The sequence below is a fragment of the Schistocerca nitens genome, chromosome 11 (genome assembly GCF_023898315.1).
Source record: "Schistocerca nitens isolate TAMUIC-IGC-003100 chromosome 11, iqSchNite1.1, whole genome shotgun sequence".
Classification (NCBI taxonomy): domain Eukaryota; kingdom Metazoa; phylum Arthropoda; class Insecta; order Orthoptera; family Acrididae; genus Schistocerca; species Schistocerca nitens.
In genome coordinates this window covers 200,971,531-200,992,266 of record NC_064624.1, presented here as the reverse complement: position 1 = coordinate 200,992,266, position 20,736 = coordinate 200,971,531, and the positions used below count along the sequence as shown (strand labels likewise).

The 20,736-nt window shown below is 40.0% G+C and overlaps 1 protein-coding gene across 2 annotated transcripts in view; it reads left to right on the top strand.

Moving 5' to 3' along the window:
* Nucleotides 1–3,598: 3,598 nt before the first annotated feature.
* The window catches only part of LOC126213308 (uncharacterized), a 229,667-nt gene continuing 212,529 nt past the window's right edge, over nucleotides 3,599–20,736 (top strand). For both annotated transcript variants that reach the window (XM_049940995.1, XM_049940994.1), the window contains exon 1: nucleotides 3,599–3,869. The gene's annotated coding sequence lies outside the window, so the exon portion shown is untranslated. The remainder of the gene's footprint in view (nucleotides 3,870–20,736) is intronic.

Sequence of the window (20,736 nt, the reverse complement as noted above, 5' to 3'; positions counted from 1 at the left end):
CAACACAACAGTTCAATGCTAAGGCTTCCTGCCAACTGGAGCTGGAGAGAAGAGGCTGCAGAACAAGCCAGTACCTGCCATATACCAATTTGCTGCCAACTGGTGAAGAGTTACGAAGATGGAGGCATTACTTTTCCGTCAAACCTCGTACATATACATACTTCTGTATGTAGCACAGTTGTGCTATGTACACCCATCCCCCATCCCATCCCCTCTCCAGCCAACTACATACAAGTAATAAAAACCCCTTCCCATCCTCTCCAGCCAATAGGAACATGGTATTAAAATGGTGTGTAAAAATGGCACCAAGTATGTAGCAAAACGTTACGAAACCTTTACTTCAGAGTCAAAGATTTTAGTTATTTCTGTGAAAGTCAAACATATTCGCTATTTCTGAAAGATATTTACGTACCGGTACCATTGTATTTAATCAGTGTAATATTATTGTTGTGATGCATAAAAAAGGATATTAGAGAAGAACTGCAAATCTTTAGCCTCGAGATTACAGAAGAAAATGGAACGAACACCTACAAAGATTGGAGAGTTAGAGACTTCCCTTAAGGGCAAGAAATTACAAGTGCCATGGGAGAAGAGACAGAGCAAGATGCTGACAGAGATGGGTACCGTAATAGGCAATTCTTGCCTAATATCTGAAGAGAAGATAAAGGTGAAGATGAAAAAATGTGTCAAGTTACGTGATTTACATATAATTGCTCACACATAGATATTTCAAAAGCATTCTAGTAAAACACCTATCAGATGCAAATTAAATTAATATAGGCATCCCGAAGGGGAGTGTATTATGTCCAGTAATTTTTCTTGTTTACATTAATGATTTCTCATTGGGTGTCAGGTATGGAGAGAAAGTACTATTTACTGATGACAGCAACATAATGATCACAGCTAAAAGTCAAACACAGCTGACAGAAAAGGCTAATACAGTGCCCACAGATGTCCACAGCTGGTCACTGAAAACTAAAGCAAACATAAAGAAAACTAATTATAATGTACTTCCAGTTGAATAAAAATAAAATGATGCTAGATTAAAAATTAATGATGACCAACTAAAATATGTAATGGACAGCAAATTCTTGGGATTGATGGTAGACTGTCAGCTGAAATGGGACAGAACATGTTACAGCTTTGGCAAAGAGACTAACTCCATCACGTTATGCTTAGATAGCACTTGGACCAGTCTGCAATATTTTGTGTCTCAGAGTGACCTATTTTGGGTATGTACATTTAATCCTTAGATAGGGAATTATGTTTTGGACAACCACCACTAGCAACATTCAGACTGTGTTCAGCCCAAAAGGATATACAGACAAAACAAATAGTAGCAATAGGGCCCATCATACTAATTTTTTCAAAAACCTAGAAGTTCTGACTGTGCCACATAAATACATTTTTAATCTTCAATGTACATACGAAAAGATATTAGTCTGTGTACTGCAGACATCTCAATAGATGACCACAAAACTGGATCCAGTCATTATTTATACCTGAACAGGAGAAACAAGTAAAAACACAGAATAACTTGCTATAAAATGTCCTAAAACTGTACATCAGCCTGCCACTAGAAATTAAAGGTGTAAATGAGCTTCATATCTTTACCAACATATTTATTAAGTAAAATCTATCACACTGTAAATGAATATTTAGAATAACTATAGATAGGCACTCAGTATTCATGAATACCCCATACATGTAAATAACACTATACATCAATATTATTAGAGATAATATACTGTAAGACCACTTATAAGAACAGTAAGTTTATATGAATCCATGTATGTTTAACAGTAAAACATTATACCAACAGTTCATGATGTCTATACAATTTGTATTGGTCTACAGATGAAATAATGTATCAGTGAATGTCTGGCATAATATTAAAGTGATCTTATGGTTAAATATATGTATTATTTACACAGCAAACAGTGCCAGGTTTGAAGGGAATAAGAGGAATGAAAAAGACTGAAAGGACTGAGTGTATCAAACCAGACTGACGACATAAGCAACTGATGCAGGATACAAAAACAGAAAAGTTGAAGAATTTATGCGGTAGGAAGTTTAAAAGGACTAGTTTTAGGGTAGTTAATGAATGCTTCAATACCACTAAAAGCTTAGCAGATTGTGTACTACCCTATCCACAATACATAATGGGAAAAAGTTACAAACTATGGGTTTTCTTAATTTCTGTCAGCAAATGAAACTTTATGATTCACTTATATACCGAATCAACATTATTTCATATCATTTAGACTTAATTAATAGAAAGTTTTAATTAGAAAACCTAATATTGTGAATGAACATAGTCTTTAGTTTCAGTGAGATTTATAATTTAATTCTCGTCATTGCACTATTACATTCCCACAGAAGTGTTAGGAGAAATAGCTATTTGTAATTAAACCGGTGATTACTTAACAACATTCGTAAATTTCAATTTACCTAAAAACAGACTTTTCGAACACTTATCAATCATCTGGTGTGTTTAACGTGACTTGAGCACTTTGTGTATCATGTCTATAACGAAAAACCAATTAGATCAATTGCAATTAACTTTTTCATTAACGATTCTCCAATATTCTGAAGTAAAGACTATTGATTTTCAGTCTTTTGATACTACGAAATTATCATACAGAACTTTAATCTGAAATTCCGTTTCGGAATATTGTGCTGTACCTCAGTTAATGTCAGGAATGAAATCGCGCGTGAAATCAAGATGCAATTAATGTTTTTGTGATAGGTATTGGCATTTAACTTCATAATCAAGTTTGCACGTAAAAGTCAAAAGAACGACATTTAGAAATGTATTCCGAATGAATCATCATTTATTGTCTTTAACATCGTATAAACAGTTTGTAGTAAATAATTAATTTTTCATTATACATCAGTGAATGTGATTGGACAAATAAGCCAAAGACACTGTTAAGATAGGGTATATATTGTGTGCGGATGCAATGTCTTTAAGGGAGTCGCAATTTTGCCAATGTAATGATGCGATGTCTAACAGCTGTTGTTAGTAGAAAACCACTTATGCGTGAACATCTTTCGAAAAAATACATCTCCTGTTAAAAGGATTCATCGGTGTGTTGGGAAATATCATTTTAACATTCAAGTTTTCATCACGTCCGAAATCCAAGCAAATCTGCAATATACGTCCTCTAATGGACTTTCTCGGTGGAGGAGATTCAACGGTTCAAAGGTAAATATTCCACTGCAAAAAGCACATGGCTTTTGTAGTACAAGGAATCTCTCATAATGAGAAGTATTTTAGATTAACATTAGAAAGTGCATGCAAAAAGCTTTCCTTCAAATTTGTGGATTGCAGAGAACACCAGCAAACAGTTTCAAAAATTTTGCTTATGCTTAGAGCATAACAGTTATTCCCAGCAGAGGTGGTTTGCAGCACCCAAGACGTTGCCGACGCCGAGAACAGACCGTGTCGTCGTTGTGTGCTTAATTTAAAGTGACCCCACAGATTGAATGATTGCAGTTACATTATTGCTTCGTCCGGCAACTGTTCACACGCACCCTGTTGCCAACATGGTTGCCAACGTATCAGCGTACAACTCAGCGACCACAGATGAGCAAGATGGCGTATTTGTTTACTTATTTGTGTTAACCCTTGGGTTGGTATCGTAATCTCCGTTCATTTTTCTTCGTATGTAATTTATTCGTCACGCCGTGAGTAGATAATACTTGCACCAACTGTAGGTCGTAAACTGTTGTACGAAACTTGGAACAAGGCACCGCTTTTTTCGAAGATTATGTGGACGCTGGTTGTGACTGATTATGCAAGAAGATAACTCAAGTCAACTCTGCATCTTCAGGATTTGTGACACAGGCTGTCTATTTAGCGTACGGTGAGTATAGTCTATGTCATAGCCATAATCTCGTTGTACATGTGAGAACTTGTGTAATGTAGCTTCCATCCAATGAACTGTCTATTTTGAGTGAAGTTTTTAATACAATCGGAAACACTTTAGAAAGTGGTTCCACGTTACTCCGACCTGTCGCTGTTTACAATTCTCTCAGCAATGTTTTGTTCAGCTGGGACATCCAGCATCATAACATCTGTCATGAATATGAACATTGTAATAGAGAACCTAGACTCCTGGTTTTCTGACGTGATGCAGTACTAATTTAGCTCCTCTAACTCTTAAAGCAAAGAACTACGTACAAATTGGAGGAATTGTCCAAGTTTTGAACTAATTGACACCGTTCATCTGCCGCTCAAGCATTATTCCAAAATCAACAAACGAGTGCCTTAAGAGTCTATTTCTATTTGCATCTTGATGGTTCTTTCCCGTGTCGTCGTTAGATTCAAATTTTTGATATTTTTTACGTCACAGGCCATATAATTAAAAATACAAAGTAACGCAAACGATTAGGTACTAGATAAGTAACTTTCACGAGCACATACGCTCAGTGACTTACAAAAAAAATTACTTGTTTTGTTTATAAGCAAATTCTTTGCAAGTTGTTCTCTCATAGGAAGAGAGCTAGTTCTTACATACATTTGATACAATTTGTTCATAACTACCTAACGTCTTAACCATTTGGCACAATTTTCCGGGAATTGTGCATATTCAAATTATTAAGTTTTACCGAAAAGTATGATTTAAGAATGAGGCCTCCCAGGTCTTTGCCTTTTGAATGTATTTCCAATGACTCGCCCAATAGTGTGCACGCAGCACAACATGGCCCATATCTCGGAGCGAAGGAATTGGTAGAACTCGGATTACTTCGGACCAACACAAAATATATCCACCCGTTGCCAGAGATGGGTGCCAAACAACGCTCAGTGGCAAATCTAATAGACACTGCCATTCAAGAGTTGTGGTTGCTAGAACATGTTTTCATACTGACTGATAAGATTATGCAGATATAAATTTAATCGTTTGAACTGTACTTGCCTTTTTAATTTATTTTGTAAGTTTACTATTTGTCAGTGTAAAAGTTATGTGGTGGCATTAGATTTCCAGCTGTTAGAAATAGTCATTGTCAGATTTTATACCATTAGGAATGTTGAATGATTTATGTCATTTCAGGCTGTAGTTCCATTTCTGTGATGTGCATTTGTAAATTAGTACTTAAACAGTTTGTAATCAACTATTTTCAAAGGGCATTGCATTACAGTGCAGAATTTGTCTTTCTAATTTAACAACTAGGTTACATTTACATGACTGGCTTGGTGGTAAAGTGAAATGCAGCATCAAGTAATATTTTTAAGAAAGAGGTACATTAATTTTTCCATACTTTATACAGAAAAAAAGTTATGCATTGCATCTAACTACAACAGTTGCTATGGTCAATTTTTCATTTGTATCTTCAAACTTATGAGCAAAAAAAAATACAGGATGACATACTTTATTTGTCCTTCTGAACATGAATTTAGTTTGTATGTTGCAGCTTAGGTCTGTTTTAATCTATTGGAGTTCATTTGCATTGATAGCGCAATTCTGTGTCATACTGATCATTGTCATACCAGGTTGTTTGGAAAGAAATCCAAATGGCTGTAGAAGAGACACATTTTTAAGGACAGTTGTTGTTGTTGTTGTTGTTGTTGTTGTGGTTGTGGTCTTCAGTCCTGAGACTGGTTTGATGCAGCTCTCCATGCTACTCTATCCTGTGCAAGCTTCATCTCCCAGTACCTACTGCAACCTACATCCCTCTCAATCTGCTTAGTGTATTCATCTCTTGGTCTCCCTCTACGATTTTTACCCTCTACGCTGCCCTCCAATAATAAACTGGTGATCCCTTGATGCCTCAGAACATGTCCTACCAACCGATCCCGTCTTCTGGTCAAGTTGTGCCACAGACTTCTCTTCTCCCCAATCCTTTTCAATTCTTCCTCATTAGTTATATGATCTAGCCATCTAATCTTCAGCATTCTTCTGTAGCACCACATTTCGAAAGTTTCTATTCTCTTCTTGTCTAAACTATTTACTGTCCACTTTCACTTCCATACATGGCTACCCTCCATACAAATACTTTCAGAAACGACTTCCTGACACTTAAATCTATACTTGATGTTAACAAAGTTCTCTTCTTCAGAAACGCTTTCCTTGCCATTGCCAGTCTACATTTTATATCCTCTCTACTTCGACCATCATCAGTTATTTTGCTCCCCAAATAGCAAAACTCCTTTACTACTTTAAGTGTCTCATTTCCTAATCTAATTCCCTCAGCATCACCCGACTTAATTCTACTACATTCCATTATCCTCGTTTTGCTGTTGTAGATGTTCATCTTATATCCTCCTTTCAAGACACTGTCCATTCCGTTCAACTGCTCTTCCAAGTCCTTTGCTGTCTCTGACAGAATTACAATGTCATCGGCGAACATCAAAGTTTTTATTTCTTCTCCATGGATTTTAATACCTACTCCGAATTTTTGTTTTGTTTCCTTTACTGCTTGCTCAATATACAGATTGAACAACATCGGGGAGAGGCTACAACCCTGTCTTACTCCCTTCCCAACCACTGCTTCCCTTTCATGTCCCTCGACTCTTATAACTGCCATCTGGTTTCTGTACAAATTGTAAATAGCCTTTCGCTCCCTGTATTTTACCCCTGACACCTTTAGAATGTGAAAGAGAGTATTCCAGTCAACAGTGTCAAAAGACCTTTTCTAAGTCTACAAATGCTAGAAACGTAGGTTTGCCTTTCCTTAATCTTTCTTCTAAGATAAGTCGTAGGGTCAGTATTGCCTCACGTGTTCCAGTGTTTCTACGGAATCCAAACTGATCTTCCCTGAGGTTGGCTTCTACTAGTTTTTCCATTCGTCTGTAAAGAATTCGTGTTAGTATTTTGCAGCTGTGACTTATTAAACTGATAGTGGTAATTTTCACATCTGTCAACACCTGCTTTCTTTGGGATTGGGATTATTATATTCTTCTTGAAGTCTGAGTGTATTTCGCCTGTTTCATACATCTTGCTCACCAGATGGTAGAGTTTTGTCAGGACTGGCTCTCCCAAGGCCGTCAGTAGTTCCAATGGAATGTTGTCTACTCCGGGGGCCTTGTTTCGACTCAGGTCTTTCAGTGCTCTGTCAAACTCTTCACGCAGTATCGTATCTCCCATTTCATCTTCATCTACATCCTCTTCCATTTCCATAATATCGTCCTCAAGTACATCGCCCTTGTACAGACCCTCTATATACTCCTTCCACCTTTCTGCTTTCCCTTCTTTGCTTAGAACTGGGTTTCCATCTGAGCTCTTGATATTCATACAAGTGGTTCTCTTCTCTCCAAAGGTCTCTTTAATTTCCCTGTAGGCAGTATCTATCTTACCCGTAGTGAGATAAGCCTCTACATCCTTACATTTGTCCTCTAGCCATCCCTGCTTAGCCATTTTGCACTTCCTGTCGATCTCATTTTTGAGACGTTTGTATTCCTTTTTGCCTGCTTCATTTACTGCATTTTTATATTTTCTCCGTTCATCGATTAAATTCAATATTTCTTCTGTTACCCAAGGATTTCTACTAGCCCTCGTCTTTTTACCTTCTTGATCCTCTGCTGCCTTCACTACTTCATCCCTCAAAGCTACCCATTCTTCTTCTACTGTATTTCTTTCCCCCATTCCTGTCAATTGTTCCCTTATGCTCTCCCTGAAACTCTCTACAACCTCTGGTTCTTTCAGTTTATCCAGGTCCCATCTCCTTAAATTCCCACCTTTTTGCAGTTTCTTCAGTTTTAATCTACAGGTCATAACCAATAGATTGTGGTCAGAGTCCACATCTGCCCCTGGAAATGTCCTACAATTTAAAACCTGGTTCCTAAATCTCTGTCTTACCATTATATAATCTATCTGATACCTTTTAGTATCTCCAGGGTTCTTCCATGTATACAACCTTCTTTCATGATTCTTAAACCAAGTGTTAGCTATGATGATGTTGTGCTCTGTGCAAAATTCTACCAGGCGGCTTCCTCTTTCATTTCTTAGCCCCAATCCATATTCACCTACTATGTTTCCTTCTCTCCCTTTTCCTACACTCGAATTCCAGTCACCCATGACTATTAAATTTTCGTCTCCCTTCACTATCTGAATAATTTCTTTTATTTCATCATACATTTCTTCAATTTCTTCGTCATCTGCAGAGCTAGTTGGCATATAAACTTGTACTACTGTAGTAGGCATGGGCTTTGTGTCTATCTTGGCCACAATAATGTGTTCACTATGCTGTTTGTAGTAGCTTACCCGCATTCCTATTTTCCTATTCATTATTAAACCTACTCCTGCATTACCCCTATTTGACTTTGTGTTTATAACCCTGTAGTCACCTGACCAGAAGTCTTGTTCCTCCTGCCACCGAACTTCACTAATTCCCACTATATCTAACTTTAACCTATCCATTTCTCTTTTTAAATTTTCTAACCTACCTGCCCGATTAAGGGATCTGACATTCCACGCTCCGATCCGTAGAACGCCAGTTTTCTTTCTCCTGATAACGACATCCTCTTGAGTAGTCCCCGCCCGGAGATCCGAATGGGGGATTATTTTACCTCCGGAATATTTTACCCAAGAGGACGTCATCATCGTTTAATCATACAGTAAAGCTGCATGCCCTCGGGAAAAATTATGGCTGTAGTTTCCCCTTGCTTTCAGCCATTAAGGACATGTTGTAGGCCATATTTCTAAATGCATGAGTTACATTAACAACCTCCTTGTAGTGAAATCCTCTGGTTATTGCCAAGATAATACATACGACTTCTTTAACCTGTTAATCCCCAAATTGTTTTACATTTAACTTTGTGCTATAAATTAATGTTATCTTTTATGAACCATTTTAGCAAAACCTCATCACATTTATTTGATTTCCCCTCTTAGATTAAAAGAATGGCTTGTCCTCATTTGACAATGTTGGGACTCGACATGAAGAATTTCAGCACTTAAAAAAAATTCAGTTTTTGATTATTCAGTTGCTATTTCTAATATTGTTGAACATAGAGCCATTTTAAAACCACAAAAAGCTTTTCACATAAATAGTTTCACTTGTGTATATGTTACTTTCAAAATACAAAATTTGTCTACAATATCTCAAAAGATTCACGAATGATGTGACTGCATTTGCTGCAGTATTTTTGGGGTTGGATGCACAATTATTCATTTGGCATCTTTGAGTATCCCTTTTATATATAAAGCGTCCCTGGGCGATTTCATGTCAGATGATACACATCAAGAGTTAATGTGTGACATCGCTATTTCAAAGTTTGCTGAGCAAAATATATGTTGAAGCTCCACATGATACCCCTCCAAAAATACTATATTTTGATTTTCTGATGATTTGTTAAAATGCTGGAAATTTCTCTAAATCAGATTATTTGTGAAAATGCCATAACAAAAGGGAAAATTGCAGTAAAGAAACCAGAATTGATAGAGATTTGAATTTATTTTCAATAAATACTTTGTTCTCATTACTATGTGTCATGATTGATACATACATACATACATACATACATACATACATATCAGCTTTTTTTTAACCATGAGAATCTGTAACTTTTTGTGAATTTCAAAATTATATTTTGAAAATATTTATAATCAAAGGATGTTAACTGTCTTCAGAAATGATACAGTGGAAGGACTGCTGGGTCACCGAAAGCGTCAGATTCCATCCGTCTGTTTTGAGCCATGACGTAAGGGTGTCGTGGTGTGCGCCGTCATTACGATGCGGAGTTGAGCTTGAGGAGTTGGTTGTGTTTGCAGATGTCGCCTTGTTGTGTTTGATGGCGTCCCCCCTCCCCCCACCCCTCTGTCTCTGTGTGTGTCTGTGTGTGTGTGTGTGTGTGTGTGTGTGTGTGTGTGTGTGTGTGTGTCTCTCTCTCTTTGGGATGGCCGACTGGAATTTGTTGGTGGTAAGTAATTGCTTTTTGGGTCTATTTTTCTGAAGTTGTAATGTTTTGTGTATTGAATGTGCTTTAATTTACATAGCGATGTATACATTTTTGAGGTGGTGTGGTTTTGTTGGTCAAGGGAAGTGACCAATTCCAATTTTCGTGTTTTTATGTGTACGTGTAGGTGTTTTGGTACAGTCAGCTGTGGTCAAGGGAAATGTCTGATTCCAATTTCCATAGTTTTTGCTGTAGGCGTTGGTGTTTTGGTATAATCAGCTGCCGTTTACCTGTATAGGTTAAGGGAAGTATCTGATTCCTGTAGATTTTGTAATTATTTTTTTGGTTCGTTGTCTTGTATGTTTTGGGATCATGGTGTGTTATTTTTTATTTTTATTTATTTTACTGTTATATTTAGGTTATCCCCACCCTAAAACCCCCCATATCCCTCGGTTGTCCCATTAGTTTGATTGTATTTTTTGGAGGGGGATGTTATTGTCTTACATGTATTTTTGTGGTTGTTGCCATGTGTATGTAGTGATATCATAGGCGGCATATTGGAGATGCTTAGAATGGCCATTTCCACCATGTTGATGTCGGATCGAAGCAGACAGGTGGAATCGGACACTTCTGTAAACCCGGACTGCTTACTGTCAGCTATGAAATCAATACATGAAATTCTTAAACTGTCAAAATATTTGTACATAAAGATGAAATATTCTGAAATTTTTTGGTTATTTAGAAGTTATTTTCTCCAAAACCACCATACTAAAGGTTCTAAACATTTCATGGTACATTATAAACATGGTCATTTTTCTTAGGGCAATGCTTGTCTGCACAAAGTGTGAGAATTTTTTTAGGTAGACCTAGCTCTACTCTGAAAAGGTCATAAAGTCATGGACACTTAAAATCAGTGATCAGTTTAAGTATTTAAGTAAATGTCATGCAAAACTGTTATTTCAGAATCAAAATAATTACTTTACAACATTATAAGTGAGTGGGAAAAAATTCATAATTTTGTTCGAAAGCATTTGATAAGAAAAACAAGATATAGGATATTTATATCCATTTTTCTTTTTAATGGTATTATTCAGAAATTATTATTGTCTTCTGTCATAATTTTACTTCTTCACGGCTTTCTATTAATTAAGATTGTCTACAATGTAACAATCAGTGACATAGTGTTAAAAAGTTCTTTTTCTTCATATGCTATTCATTGAACTTCTACAACTGAGCTGAATTTGCACACAGACGAGGATGACCCAACAAGAGCAGTACTTGGGATATGGGAACTGCACACTGATCTTTTGATAATGGTCGTGTGAAAGCAGGAGCATGAGATGTCAGAAATGGGATGGTTATATCTTGCAGCTCATGACAAACCCTTATTATCTGTTCCACCCACCACTGGTTGTCAGCCACACAAGAAATGAAGTGGCTCACTACAAAGTCTACTAATGTATACTGTGGTCTCTGCATTTCACACGCATTTCCTGGAGAACTGTTCTTGCAATGTATGTGCCACTCCAGGATGCAATCCAGTAGCAACTTGATTGAATGGCGACCACGGGCTGCATAGCGGACCATTCTTCTCTCTCTCCTTTTTTTTTTTTAAAAACGGAATTCCGTCAATATACTTTCATTTAGAATTCAGAGTTTCATGTTTGTTACTAATACTAACAAAGAGATAGAGGGGCTGGCCAGTACTTACCTCAGCTCAGTACAGCTGATAGATACACAAAAAACAGAACAGAAAATTTACGTTCCTAGCTTTCGGAACTTTGTTCCTTCATCAGGGAGGAGAGAGGGGAAAAAAGGGAAGAAGGGAAAGTGGATTCAGTTACTCACAACCCAGGTTATGAAGTAACAGGGAAAGGTAAACCGGGAGGGTAGCAAGGATGGAGGCACGGTTGCCAGAGGGAAGCCAAAGATATTCTACTGTAAGTACTGTGCCAGATTCAAACCAAATACTATATACCTCTTTACTTCTGTATGCATCCTCTTTGGCTTGAAGCTGGCACAGTACTTACAGTAGAATATCTTTGGCTTCCCTCTGACAACCATGCCTCCATCCTTGCTACCCTCCCGGTTTACCTTTCCCTGTTGCTTCATAACCTGGGTTGTCAGTAACTGAATCCACTTCCCCTTCTTCCCCTTTTTTCCCCTCTCTCCTCCCTGATGAAGGAACAAAGTTCCGAAAGCTGGGAATGTAAATTTTCTGTTCTGTTTTGTGTATCTGTTGGCTGTACTGAGCTGAGGTAAGTACTGGCCAGCCCCTCTATCTCTTTGTTAGTATTTTTTTAACATCTTTATGAGATTTTCTATTAATCATTTATGTTTGTTACTAATGTTGATATGATGTTTGCAAATCAAATAGCTTCATGCTGGAGATTAAATCGAGCTGCAAGATGTTTACAGAGACCTCCTACACTATCACATTGCACTTTTTCCATGATCTATTGCTGAAAATATCCATTTTTTTGTCTTAATTCCTGTACTATGGTGTTGAAAAAGCTGATAAAGCTTTGAAATGAGACGCTGCACCATCAGTCACATACACATCTTTAGGAAATGCATGGCCTCTAGATGCCATGTCATTATCGTGCTGACAGCATAGCATGCATGTGCACTGTCACGAGTGAGATCGCCACTGACAATAGCGAAACTGTGAATATTGATATGTGAGGTGTGCCGGTGGTAACTTTGAATTTTGTTGTGCAAAGCAACAGAACAGTTCTCAGCAAAGTTGAGATGAGGAACTACTGTGTCAGTATTCTGGGATGTGGCTGGTTTTACTTCTACTGTGGCCTGTCTCTGAATCCACCAGATATGATGGTGAGCTATTCCTTTCGTGACCCACTGCCTAACCTCTGTAACAAACTTCTTTGACTCTACTGTCTTCTCCACCAACTCTCCTCCCTCACACAATGCGTAAGTTCCTTCATTGTCAGTATCCTGAAGGACAATGCTTAAACAGTCATTACTTCAGCACCGGGACACATTGCACACTTTCTACAGCCAACGTTTATCTTGTGGTGCTTGAGATATACACAAAAGCATCAGGTCCATCTCGGTGTACTTCTTTCCTGTGACACTGCTTATGGCGAAACAAATAAGCTCCAAATGTATGTAGTAAATACATGTGCATACTTCCTCCACAGGCCAGCATTGGGTCAATGGAAGCGTCTGATTCCACCCGTCCGCTTTGACCCGTGACGTAAGGCTGTTGTGGCGTGTGACGTCAAGACGGTGCGGAGTTTAGTTTGTGAGAGTGCCGTGTTTGTAAGTGTCATTTTGATATGATTGGTTGTGCTCTCTGGTGGTGTGTTTGTGTTGTATGTTAAGTGATGTTTTTGGTTTAGTTTGCATGTGTGGCGTGTTTATAGGTGGCGTATTGTTGCAGTCGATGGTTCTCTCCGGTGGTGTGTTTATGGGTAGCGTGTTATGTGACGTATGGGGTTCATTTTCATGGTAGCAGTGCACTTGTGTGGTATCAGTGGTGGCTGTGCTTTCAGCGGAATATTTTTCAGTGAGTTAACGATTTTGGTTTTGTTATGTCGACGTTATTGTAGTTTTTTTTTCTGTTCGGCGTGTGTGAATTTTGGTAAATTGCTTTGTTTATGTCTTTGGTAGGTATGGATATGACTGACAAGGTCAACAGTTTTAGGTTGTCGGAGGGGGACAGTGCATTGTCTCAAATGTTGGGTGTGTCGTGAAGAAATGAGGCTTGCTAAAGTTCCAGCATCTCGGACCAGGGATGGCTATATGTGGAGATGTCGTAAGGATAACAGGTCGAGGGAAGTGTTCGACTCCAATTTTGATTTTTTGGGGTTTTTTGTGGCAGGATTAAGTGTGGTGGTGAAAGTTTAGATATTTATAGTGTGGTATTGGTTGTTCCAATGGATTTTGTGTGTAGTGGAACTTGGGAAGGTTGTGGGGTCTTGTTATTTTAGTGTTTTTTGTCATTTGGTATAGTGGCGTGTGTTTATGTTTGTCCCCACCCAAAAACCCCCAATTTGCATCACTTGTCCCATTAGTTTCATTATATTTTTGGAGGAATATCTGTTTGGTGGTTTTTCGATCTATTTTCATGTTTCTTGTCACGTTTAGACGATGATGTCATAGGAGCGGTACGGGAGTTGTGAATGGTCGTTTCTGCCATATCGGTGACGTCATTGGTCAAAGCGGAGGGATGGAACCGGACGCTTCTGTTATCCCCTGGCATTTTACCCAATTTGGTCGTAAGGAGTAGAATTTTGAGAGACCAATTTTTAAATTCATAGATATTAGGAGATATGCTTCTTGTATTGATCTTGTCCTGTATCTTTTTACGCTTTTAACCTTTTCACCATTTTCGCCAATGAAATAACATCAGCTTGGTTAGGACTTTGCCTGCTGCGATCTTTTTCATCACTTAGATAATATTCCAGAGCAACAGTAAGCATATCATCTTGCAATTGATCGCCACAATAAGGATACGGGCATGCCCAAAAACCTTTCTCATTCTGTATTTTTTGAGCTTTTGAAATCAAGTAGTGTGAGGAAGGGGGTGTGTCTTTCTGCATCTGCTGCTTAGAGTAGCTGCCTGGTATCAATGTTAGTAACTGTACATCCTCAGTGTAGGTGGCTGCTGAGATAGCAGTATTTAATTTTTGGAACCACACATCACGTTTTGTGCACATATCATGATTTTAAACATGGCTGCAACAGCAACTGTTGAAATTCTTCACGATAAAGGATGACAGCCAAAAACAGTTGCAGGGTAAAAATTTATTAAAATTTCTTGACCAAGGTTTCGGTACATATAAATATACCTTCATCAGAAGTAAAAAATCTGAAATTATGTCATGTAATGGAGATTAATAAAACAATTGTGCCAAAGGCATCGTCAATAATTGAGACATCTTCTCCATTAGTACAACATGACTATGGGCACAGGGTCAAAGCGAACAGTTTAGCACCATTACTTCGCCTTTGGCACAATTGTTTTATTAATCTCCATTACATGATGTAATTTCAGATTTTTTACTTCTGATGAGGGTATATTTATATGTACCGAAACCTTGGTCAAGAAATTTTAATAAATTTTTATCCTGCAACTGTTTTTGGCTGTCATCCTTTATCGTGAACATATCATGATATTCAGGTTCTGCACCAAGTGCATCTACATTACACCCTTTACAAAGGTTTGAATATGTTGCTTGTGTAAAACTTGTTTCAATTTCTTCCACTTATCTTTTTACATACTATTTCCTTCTTGTGTTTCTTAACTTTCCTGGGCATTAGCACTCTGTCTTCAGGCTACAAGTGGCCCATCGGGACCATCCGTCCGCCGTGTCATCCTCGGTGAGGATGCGGATAGGAAGGACGTGTGGTCTGCACACCGCTCTGCCGGTCCTTATGATGGTTTTCTTTGACCAGAGCCGCTACTATTCGGTGGGGTAGCTTCTCAATTGGCAACACGAGGTTGAGTGCACCCCGAAAAATGGCAACAGTGCTCGGTGGCCCGGATGGTCACCCGTCCGAGTTCCGGCCGTGCCTTTCCTGGCCATTTAAGGGGGGGGATATAGTAGGGGCTACCACAGAAATGCTAACACTCAACGCATCAACAGCTTCGCACCCAGGAATATAAACATCTGTGCTGTCTACTTCAGTTTCACAATCGGGTGATGGCGATTGTTCAGGTGTGTTGTCACTAAATTTCTTCTCGAAGTGAGTGTAGCAATTCCTGCGCAACAGATGTGATGCTGATACCTTTACGTGAGGACCGAGATGTTTCTGCAATACCTCTGACGAATTTCCGACAACTGTGAAGTGTTTTCCACTTTTCTTAAACACCACCTTATTGTGTTTTTTTCATAATCCACACACCACACTCTTTCAGAGCTGTATTTCCTCAGTGACATTGTATGTAATAAAAAGTTCAAACTGAACACACAGCTTGATGCAGAATGGTTTATATGCAAATTCTCACTTGTTCTTAATGGAAGAGCATTGGAAACAGTGTTGTCAACATGCTTATTTTACACTAGAAATTCAATGAAGGGAAATGTGGAGAATGTTGAAAAAATTTTAACACTCTACACTAAAAAATATTTCCCACTGTGTTTCAACCGACTACTGACACATTAACCAAACAATATTTTGTGTAATTCTCAAAAGTTTTCGGATGGGGGTTTTTGAGCAAATAATTCATAAAAACTCATAAAATGCAATTTTTTACATTTTTAGTAATAAATATTTACGTAATAAAGACAGTTCAAGAGGAGAAGATACTGTTTATAATTACATCAGTAGTATCTGGTAATATGACAGAGAATATAGCATTCTGTGACTTTTCAAATTAGGAAGGAGGGAGAAAGAAAAACAAGTGGAAAGATTAACTTAAATTTCGTATTCTCGTCTTAAATTTGTAAGTGAAAGGAAGCCCGTAAGTGTGTGGGAGTCAACTAAATGTAGACACACTAAGAGGAAGCTTTAATGCAAAACATCTGCCAGGTCTCCAGTACTTTTCGTTTATTAGTTACATTTTTATGTTCTCTGCTGTTTTAAGAGCTATTTACAAAATATATATTTTTCAAAGGGCTGTACCATTTATGAAAATTAAGATAAAACAAAAATAGGCCTACTGTATTTCGTAACACTTATGATGTAGAGGTCTAATATATATTTTTTTTCGAGAGAAATTCGTTACCAAAAGTTGACATCACTTGTATGATTTGAGATGAAATCACCCCCTTCCCATTGTACCTGAAGCTTGGTAGCTTGTTCATTTGTGATGAAATGATGGATGTTGTTCTTAGTGGTGAAGTTCGGTCCAATTATGTGACGGTTATATGTCTTGGTCAGTGTTTCATGGTTGTAAAATTTTTCGTTTCATGGTTGTAAAATTTTTCCAAGGACCTGGTTAATTATAAAGACATTATGTATTTACATGAGTCATTTCAATAGCTTTGGTAAACAGTTACCAGTACCACTTCTTTCCTCTACTCCCAATGGTATCATCCGTGTAGCTTTCTATTACAACAGCACCTGTAATATCTCGAGCACCAGATATTTACAACTGAATCGACACATTTTCATCATTTGGATCATCAAATTCGGTGGTACTGCTTGTATGTCTCATCAGTTTCTTCTGACATAAGGTAGTCTGCTTCTTCTTCTGAAGTTTCAAAAGTATTTCTGTTTTTTTTTTCCCCATCAGTATACTTTAACACATCTGGAAGTTGTAAAAATATATTCACTTTTAGAGTTATTCCTATGAGCATAAATTTATAACAACAGTTCCCAGTGTCCTCAATTCAGTTTATATTTTAATTATATAAATAATTAAGAGACTTAGTTATTTGTGTTAAAGAAGAGGAACAGAATGAAATGCTTACTGTACGCTGGACACAAGCCAACTTAACTTCAATAGACACTTCCGATGAAATAAAGTAATTTAATAATTTCTTAGATGAGATTCACTTTTTACATTATTAGAGTAGCTGTCCACTGTCACTGACTTTTCCAGGCATGTAAGATTACAAAATTCATTGTCGTAACAAAAGAAAAATAGCTGTCCTCAAATGAGGACACAGAACCTAATGGATTAAATACCTCTGACCCTGCCTTTCCGTTTCCTTGCGATTCACCAAAATTTCTATCTGCTGTGAGATCGCTTATGTGAGTCCCATTGTAAAATTTCCTTCATTATAGTATCATTAACTGGAGATAATTGATCCTCTGTATAACACTGCGGTAAAGTTATTCCCTCGTGATTCATACGGTTTTGCATCATTTTTTTCTCAAACCAAACCCCCTGTAGGTCCGAGGGTTAGAATAGGCCCGAGGTATTTCTGCCTGCCGTAAGAGGCGACTAAAAGGCACGTCACACGTTTCGACCTCGATGCGATGGTCCCCTGTCGGGTTTGACCTCCGTCTTTCTAAATTTTACCGAAGAGTGAGCCATTTGGGGAAGGGCGCCTTACACGGTGTATCGTGTCCGTCGTGGCTCGATATCTTTAGCCCACTTTCTCATCGTCGCACTGCAGTCCAGCTCATTCTCCGTCTCTTGGGCGAGGACACCTTCCTGGGTCCGTTTTCGACAGTGCACTGTGCAGTGTTGCCTTTTGTGCCGACGATGACCGTGGACTTCTTTACACCTCGTATCCAGCACGGTAGCCAGTCCGTTGTGGTGGCGCCACCGTGTACCCTGTCGGTTGTAGCCCCCTGACCACACAGGGATCGCTCTTCTGATGCCTGTTCTGTTAACTCCCCACATATGCCAAGGAGAAGATGCCCATCACCCCGGGGCATCGGGACTCCCGACAATGGCCGTCCTGCCAGGTGGCCTTTGCTGCGGCTGGGTGGCACCCGTGGGGAGGGCCCCTGGTCAGAGTGGGTGGCATCAGGGCGGATGACACGTGATGAAGCGTACCACGTCACCACTTGCTGGTCTCTTGCTGCAGTCTCTAAGCGTTCTACGCGTCAGTGCAATGCAAGGAAGTATGACCCTAAATCATTCCCCTCCCTAGGATCACCAGGCTAAGGGTGGCAACAAACCTTATTCACCTCGGTACCTCGTGTGTATGAAAACTGGTGTGGACTCCTTTGTTTCGATGAAGCCACAGTTTTTTTGTAGAGCATTTAGAGGACAAGTTTGGGGAGGTGGAGGGCTTGTCCAAAATGCGATCTGGGTCACTCTTGATAAAAACAGCATCCTCTGCCCAGTCACGGATTTCGTGTGTGTGTAACTTGTCGGGGGATGTTTCTGTTACCATCGTGCCACATAAGAGTTTAAATACGGTCCAGGGTATTATCTTCCACAGGGACCTTCTTTTGCAGTATGATGACGAGCTCTGCACCAGTTTAGAGGGGTGAGGTGTTCGTTCGTGTGGCGCACTCTTTGGAGTCCGAGGGATAATCGGGTTGCCACCGGTGCCTTAGTCTTGGCCTTCGAGGGTGACACCTCACCCGCGAAGGTCGAGGTGACGGTCTACCACTGTGATGTCGAGCCGTCTATCCCTCCCCCGTTGTGGTGCTTTAAGTGCCGGAAGTTCGGTCGTACGTCTTCCCGCCGTACTTACAGCGTCACGTGTCGAGATTGTGGATGTCCGTCACATCCCAATAATCCGTGTGCCCCGCGTTCCGTCTGTGTCCTCTGTGGAGAGCATCGTTCACCTTGCTCGCCAGACTGCAGGATTTTATAGAAAGAGAGGAAAATCGTGGAATATGAGACCATGGACCCACTGACGTACACTGAGGCTAAGAGAGGAAACGAGCACCTACATCCTTTGGCTATGATGTCCTCATACGCCACCACTATGAGAACAGTTGTTGCCCCATCAGTTCCTCGAATTCCAGTCGGCTCTCAGAGCCAGAAGGCTACACCTACCCCTAGATGGTGGGGGGCATCCCCCCCCCCTCCCCCCTCCACATAACTTGGGAACACTGCCCCCTAGCCATCAGGGACACAAGTCCCCACTTCTCAGCCAGAGAAGCGTAAGTCTTCTTCGGCTCCTCTTGCCAGGAAGGGGGCCCTCGGGTCACTCCCTTCCCAGGTTTCTGCTAATGGGGAAGATGACGCCCTCCAGTGGCTGAAGTGCCCAGAAGCTGGTCGTAGGGCTTCAGGATCATCCTCAGTCCCGTACACTGAATCTGTGAAGCCCTCCCGGCCAGAGAAACCCGAGGAGCAGTGAGAAAAGTCCAAAAAGTAGACCTCTAAGACCGAGGAAATTGCGGTGGCACCCACGCCACCGCTACCTACTAGTGCTGCGTCTGGGGATAAGGTGGAGATTCTGGCGTCCACTGAGGACCTAGATCTTGCCGGACGCTCAGACACTGGGTATACAGGGTGTCCAAAAAGTCTTTCGCTGATTACATAAATTGATAACTCAGGCTAGAAGTAAGATACAAATATGAAACTGGTGTCTAATTGTTTACAAACTATCAAAGTTTGAACACCCTCGGTAGCACGTAGCACATCTAGGCGATATTCAATTTCCGCCCACACATTAGCCAACATCACTGGAGGGCTCGATTCGACGACTGTGGTTATCTGCTGCCGCAGACTTTCGAGATCTGGTACACGTGTTCAGTAGACCTCGTCCTTGACATAACCCCATAAAAAGAAGTCTAATGGGGTTATGTCAGGAGAGTGCGGAGGCCAAACCGTTGGCCCATCACGACCAATCCGTCGCCCCGGAAAGGTCATATCGAGATAGGCACGGACGTCCAAACCCCAATGAGGCGGTGCACCGCCTTGCTGAAACGAGACATCGGGGTGATACTGAAGCAGCTGAGGAACAGCATACAGCTGCAACATGTCCAGATACACTGCAGATGTGACGGTAGCCTCGGCAAAGAAGAACGGCCGGATAATTCGATCGTGCAGTATCGCGCATCAAACATTCACCTTTGGACTGCCTCTGCTGCACTCCGTGACCTCGCCAGGGGGTTGTGAACCCCAAATGCGCACATTATGGCGATTCACTACTCCACTGACAGAAAAGGGCGCTTCGTCGGAAAAGGCAATTTGTCTGAGATAACCATCATCGTTCTCAATACGTGATAACATTTCGACCGCAAAGTCATATCGACGTGTACTGTCATTGGGCAATGAGGCCTGAACGATCTGCACTTTGTATGCACGAAACAATAAACGTTTGTGTAAAATCCTCATGGAGAGAGCTTTTTGGCATCTGTAATTCACGTGAGGCCCTGCGCACCGATTTCTTCGGACTTGGCAGAAAAGACTGCCTTACAGCTTCCACCCTGTCTGCTGAGGCTCCCAGGTGACCAGACCTCAGAAGGTCAGCAACCGATCCTGTGTTCTTGAACCTCTCGTACCAGGCTTTAGTTCTCTTGACATCGGGTGGATTCCTTCCAAATGTTGTCTGGAAGTGTCTCTGCAC